This window comes from Panthera pardus, unplaced genomic scaffold (genome assembly GCF_024362965.1).
Source record: "Panthera pardus isolate Hobbes unplaced genomic scaffold, ASM2436296v1 HiC_scaffold_294, whole genome shotgun sequence".
Lineage (NCBI taxonomy): Eukaryota > Metazoa > Chordata > Mammalia > Carnivora > Felidae > Panthera > Panthera pardus.
Window position 1 is genome coordinate 179611 of NW_026526870.1, and position 6385 is coordinate 185995.

Sequence of the window (6385 nt, forward strand, 5' to 3'; positions counted from 1 at the left end):
AGGGCAGGGAGAGGAAGAGAGAGAATCCCAAGCAGGCTCAGCGGCCCTTGTCAGCGTGGAGCCCGACACGGGGCTCAAACTCATGAACCATGACCTGAGCCGAAATCAAGAGTCTGACACTTAACTGACTGAGCCACCCAGGCACCCCGTCTTCTTTAGAATTTGCTTAGTAACATTTTCTTTTCTCTAGCTTGCTTCACTGGAAGTATCCAGTGTATGATACGTATAACTTGCAAAATATAGGTGGGTCGACTACGTTATCGCTAAGGCTTCCAGTAAACAGTTGGCTGTTAGTAGTTAAGTTTGGGAGGAGTCAGGAGGTATACACAGAGTTCTGACCTTGGGAGTCAGCACCCTTAACCCCGCCGGGTTCAAGGGTCGTCTTGTGTCTCTATGTGCTGATGACATGGTCCTATGTGTTGAAAACTCTCAAATAATCCACACACACAAATACCAGAGTCAATGAACTAATTCTGGAAAGCTGCAGGGTACAACATATACAAAGATCGGGTGTGCTTCTATGCACTGGCAATGAACAATCTGAAAACAAAATGGAGAAAACAATTGCACCCAAAACAAGAAACTATTTAGGAATACATTTATTCCAGGAGAAGCAAGACTTGTGCACTGAAAGGTATAAACCACTGTTGTAAGAAATTAAAGAAGACCTAAGGGGAAAACCCCTCCAGTATTCACGTATCATAAGACTGAATGTAGTTAATATGGCCACACTCCTCAAAGGGATCTAGAGATTCAGTTCTATCAAAATCTTTCCCTCTGCTTTTAGTTTTGTTTTTTCCTTTTCCAATTTTTATCTAAATTCTTGTAGTTAACATACAGTGCAATCTGGGTCTCAGGAGTAGAATTCAGTGATTCATCACTTACATACAACACCCAGTGCTCATGATAACAAGTGCCCTCCTTAGTACCCATCACCTGTCTAGCCCATCCCCTCCCTCCATCAAGCCTCAGTTTGTTCTCTAGCTCTAAGGGTCTCTTATGATTTGTTTCCCTCTCTCCCCCGCCCCCCAAAAAAGTTCATCTGTTTTGTTTCTTCAAGTCCACATACCGGTGAAATCCTAGGGTGTTTGTTTTGCTTTGACTGACCTCCTTCACTTAGCATAATAATACACTCTTGTTCCATCCCCAGTGTTGCAAATGACAAGAGTTCATTCTTTCTGAGGGCTGAGTAATACTTGATTGTATATATGTACCACATCTTCCTTATCCATTCATCAATCCATGGACATTTGGGCTCTCTCCATAGTTTGGCTATTGTTGATAACGCGGCTATATATAAACATCGGGGTGCATGTGCTCCTTCAAATCACTACTTTTGTATCCTTTGGGTAAATATCCAGTAGTGCCATTGCTGGATCATCGGGTACCTCCACTGTCAACTTTCTGAGCAACTTCCATACTGTTCTCCAGACTGGCTGCACCAGTTTGCATTCCCACCAGCAGTGCCAGAGGGTTCCCCTTTCTCTGCATCCTCACCAACACCTGTTGCTTCTTGTGTTGTTAATGTTACCCATTCTGACAGATGTGTGGTGGTATCTCAGCATGGTTTTGATTTGTACTTCCCTGATGATGAGTGATGTTAAACATCTTTTCACGTGTCTGTTAGCCAGCTGGATGTCTGCTTTGGAATACTTTCTGTTCATGTCTTCTGTCCATACTTCACTGGATTTTCTGGCTTTTGGGTGTTGAGTTTGGTAAGTTCTTTACGGATTTTGGATACTAACCCTTTATCGGATTCGCCATTTTCAAACCTCTTCTTCCGTTCCGTAGGCTGCCTGTTAGTTTCATCGATCGTGTCCTTCACTGTGCAGAGGCTTTTTATCTTGACGAAGTGCCAGGAGTTCATCTTTGCTTTTGTTTGCCTTGCCTCTGGCGACGTGTCCAGGAAGAAGTTGTTCTGGCCAATGTCAAACAGGTTGTTACCTGTGTCCTCCTCTAGGGTTCTGATGGTTTCCTGTCTTACATTGAGGTCTTTCTTCCATTTGGAATTTATCTTTCTGTGTCAAGCAAGAGATTGGTCCAGCTTCGCTCTTCTGCATGTTGCTGTCCGGTTTTCCCAACACCGTTGGTTGAAGAGACTGTCTTTTTTCCATTGGATATTCATCCTGCTTTGTCGAAGAGGAGTTGACCATATCATTGTGGGTCCATTTCTGGGCTTTCTATTCTGTGCCATTGGTCTATGTGTGTGTGTTTGTGCCGCTACCACCTTGACTTGATGACCACAGCTTTGTAATAGAGCTCAGAATCTGGAATCGTGATGCCCCCAGTTTTGCTTTTCTTTTCCTGGATGGAGTTAGCTCTTCAAGCGCTTTGGCGGTTACATACACATTTTAGCATTGTTGGTTGTAGCTCTGTGACAAAGGCTGGTGGTATTTTTTTTTAAATTTATTTTCTTTAACATTTACTCATTTTGAGAGTGAGAGAGACAGAGCATGAGCGGGGGAGGGGCAGAGAGACAGGGAGACACAGAATCCGAAGCAGGCTCCAGGCTCCGAGCTGTCAGCACAGGGCCCGACGCGGGGCTCGAACTCACGGACTGCGAGATCACAACCTGAGTCGAAGTCGGATGCTCAACCGACCGAGCCACCCAGGTGCCCCATGGCTGGTGGTATTTTGATGGGGATTGCATTGAATGTGTAGATTGCTTTAGGTAGTATAGACATTCCTCTGAATTTTCTAATTGTTCCAATCCCTTACACTACATTTCCTTTCCGACATCGTAGTTTTCATGTCTCTCTCTGTTTTTTTAAGAGTTCCTTTTAAAAAAAATTATTTATTTTTAGAGAGAGAGAGAGAACCTGCAAGTGGGGGGGGGGGGGGTTGGGGAAAAATAAAGAGGGAGAGAGGGAAGTCAAAGCAGACTCAAGTTGTCAGCGCAGAGCCTGTTGTGGGGCTCAATGAAGAAACCATGAGATCATGACCTGAGCCAAATCAAGACTTGGACACTTAACCTACTGAGTCACCCAGATACCCCCATGATTTTCATCTCTTAAAGATACAGAGGGTCTTTTCTATGTTTTCCATTATCTATTTAACATTTTCAACTGATGGAATATGATCACTTAAAACACATTTTTAATGATTATTTTTGAGAGAGAGAGAGAGAGTGAGAGAGAGCGCATATGCACGCACAGGAGGGGGGCAGATAGAGAGGGAGACACAGGATCCGAAGCAGGCTCCCAGCTCTGAGCTGTCAACACAGAGCCTGTCGTCAGGCTTGAACTCACAGACCTCCAGATCATGACCTGAGTAGAAGTCAGAAGCCCAACTGAGTGAGCTTCCCAGGCACACCTATGATTAGAATACATGTGTTCATGTCCTTCTCTGGTGGTTCTCACATCTGGGTCAGCTCTGGGCTCTGTTCAAAGGATTGATCTCTCTCCTCATGAGCAATTCTTTCCCCTTTGTGAGAACCGGGCCCTATTGCCTCTAATCTTCTCACAGGATTGCCCCTGACTTGCTGGAGTTGGCTCCCAGGGAGGCACAGAGCAGGACTGTGCTGCACCCTTTGGGCGCCCCAGCAGTTCTCCTTAGTTGGCTTTCCGCAGCTCTGTCCTCCCTTCTACACTGTCCTGTGGACTCTCAGCTCCGTGTCCTCGACCCCACGAGGTCCACTGGGCTCCTCTTCAGTCTCCTCTCCCGGTTCCTTGCTTGGAAAGTCTCTCGGGGCAGCACACTGGAGCCATGGTAGGGCTCGGCTCGCCTGTGTGTTTCCAAGTGTCCGGGATTGCAGTCCTCGAACCCTGATGCCCAGGGTCTCGGAAATCTGCATTCCCTCTCCTTGTGAGGTTTGTAGTTGCTTTCTGGTTTCGGGCAGGAGAAGAAATCCAGTTCCTGTGGGTCTGTCTTGGTGTGGCTCCTAGAGTTTAGAATCAATGTAGGAAAATGATTCTGAATACAGACTTTTACGGAATACAGAAAATAGCCACAGTCAGGGTGAAACACTGGGAGAAGGAAACCCTCAACGTTTGTACTTAAAAAGCACTGCACCAGTGCTAAGGGCATTGTTTTTTAAAGAGGAGCCTGTGGCCTTATTGGCCGATGAGGCCACTTGAGGAGGACAAAGTGGGAGGAGCAGGTGGCCTCGAGGACGCCCACACCAGGCCCACAGCGCTTCGGTGCAGGAGGGCAGAAGGCAGAGGGCCTGTCCCGTGGTTAAAGAGCACCATCAAGAGCATCATCAGAGCACCATCAGCCAGGGTGCCCTCGGCCCGGCCCTGCAGCCCAGAATAGGCACGGTTTGTACAGGGCCTTGTGACCCTGCTTCTAAACGCCACACTGGCCTGGGAACTCGCAACGGCCACTTCTCGCTTCAGTGCCCGTCCTCACGTGGTCACCCAGGGGAAACAGGACCCAGCTCCCTACGGATGGGACGCGTGGTCCCCACACGGGAGCTCCTCAGCAGTTCTAAAGCACACGAGTGACAGCGGTGCCCTGAGGGACAGTGGGGCTCAGCCGGCACTACTCCCAGATGTACGCTTGCTCGGGGCCAGCTCAGCCCGGCCAGCGTGGGCTGGGCGTCTGTCTACACTGCAGCACCCGAGTGCTTTGAATCCACGTGGCGAAAGTGGTGGCTTCCCACGTGCAATGTCCCGCTTAGCCTGGCGCCTCCTATTTCCGTTTATGGCCTCCAAAGTGTGGCGATGACCGCGGCCTAGTTACGCTTGCCCCTTTTAACTAAGTCCTGTCTGGGGACCTGGGACTCGTGGCCAGACCAAGCCCATGGAGAGTCCTCTGTAAGATAACCCAGTGATCATACTTAAGTGGCACCTGAGAGGCCCCCAGTTGTGTGAAAGCCTCGTCTGGGTCTTCGCAGTGCTTTAGAATGCGTGTCCTTCTGTATAAATGTACCATAGGTACTTCTCTATGTTGCTATATAGCGATATGTTTTGGGCAACATAACTGGTGGACAGAGTCTGTTAGAGGAAATGAAACACAGTCTTTTCGGTGGCTATGAAAGTAAAACGTGTATAAAGAAATCAAACATTTTTCTTCACCTGCTTTATTTCTGATCTGGGCACCGTCTCTAGGCTGAGTGTGTGAGAGGAGCAAAGTCACAGTCTCCACAAGAAGGTCACGGTCCAGTGTTTAAAGTCTTTGGAGTAAAGGAAAAAGTTTGGGCTTCTTTGATCATTGTGTAAGAATCCCCAATCTAAAACTAAAAGAGAGTGGTTCTTAGGTTGGGAAAGCCTTAGAGTCAGCAATGGAGGTCACAGAAGCTACCACCTGGGCTCTAACCCCAAGAGATGTAGTTGGTGTGAGGCCCCAGAATCTGCATTTCTTACATCAAACCCAGGTGATTCTGATGCAAGTGGGCTGCAGACCAATTTCAACATATTGCTCTCTAACATTGACCCAAAGGTAAGAATAAAGTTGGTTTCCTTTAAGAGAGCATCTTTAACTGCAAAGCGTAGAAGTCCTTCCACAAATGTGGCACCCAGATCCGCAACTATTCCTCGGCAAGTGTCCTTAGTCATGTCCTTCCAGGAACTAACACAAAGCTATCGCTCCACAATGATTTCCTAGAAAGAGTTCAACAACACAGCAGCAACCACAAAACCCTCAAACACCATCCTCCCCACCACCTCCAGTAACAAATAGATCCATCCAAAGACTCACACCTGAGGCAGACACGGGTCCTACTTTCATGGTAGACGGAGTGACCCCACGTGTGCTGTCACACTTGGTTGTTTGAGTCTTTCCATGAGTGCCTTTGGCTGTCAACAGAGCAACTCGCTGGCCCAATCTGCAGAACGGATGACAAGTCTGTAAACAAGTAGGACACAGAAGCCCAGAGCGAGGCTGTGCTGCCCCGTGATTATTCCAGGATCCGGACAATTCCTCCCCCATCCCTGTGCTGCCAGGCCTGATCGCAGAATCAGTACTTCATGAGAACTTGGTGCTTCCACAAAGTTCGTTTTATGTCCGTGACATTTAGGAAAGCAACAGCCTATGACACCCTATAAAGCTCAGGTCTGCTCGGGATCCAGTCACAGATCACTTTTGGGGGAGAGCCGTAAACGCCACGCTTGCATGTTCGCTCTCTGTGACATGCTGAAAAGTAGCTCTGTGCCTTAAGAGAACTCGCGCAACAGAAACGCAGCTGTGAGAGGAGGGGCTTCTCCCGTATTTTTCCTTTTGTAAGTTATGTCCTTGCCCTCCTTGGAAAGGAGCACAGCCCAGTCTTGAAAAGTGAACAACCAATCTGTGTGACCACCAGTGGCTTCCACTTTGCATAAGAACGTGCTGAGCCTGTGTGCAGGGAACAGACTTTGAATGTTACAGAAAAGAAGGGAAAGAAAAAGGATGGCGGGTGATGAGGTGAAGAAAGGCAAAAGAAATGTAGATGCAATTCAATTTCCTT

The 6385-nt window shown here is 47.8% G+C and overlaps 1 long non-coding RNA gene across 1 annotated transcript; it reads right to left on the reverse strand.

The window, feature by feature from the left end:
* Positions 1 to 3117: 3117 nt before the first annotated feature.
* LOC128774122 (uncharacterized) lies at positions 3118 to 5900 on the reverse strand. The gene is made up of 2 exons (XR_008418539.1): positions 5643 to 5900; positions 3118 to 3880 (listed from the first exon to the last, which is right to left on the reverse strand). It is a non-coding gene; the product is annotated as an uncharacterized LOC128774122 (long non-coding RNA).
* Positions 5901 to 6385: the final 485 nt, after the last annotated feature.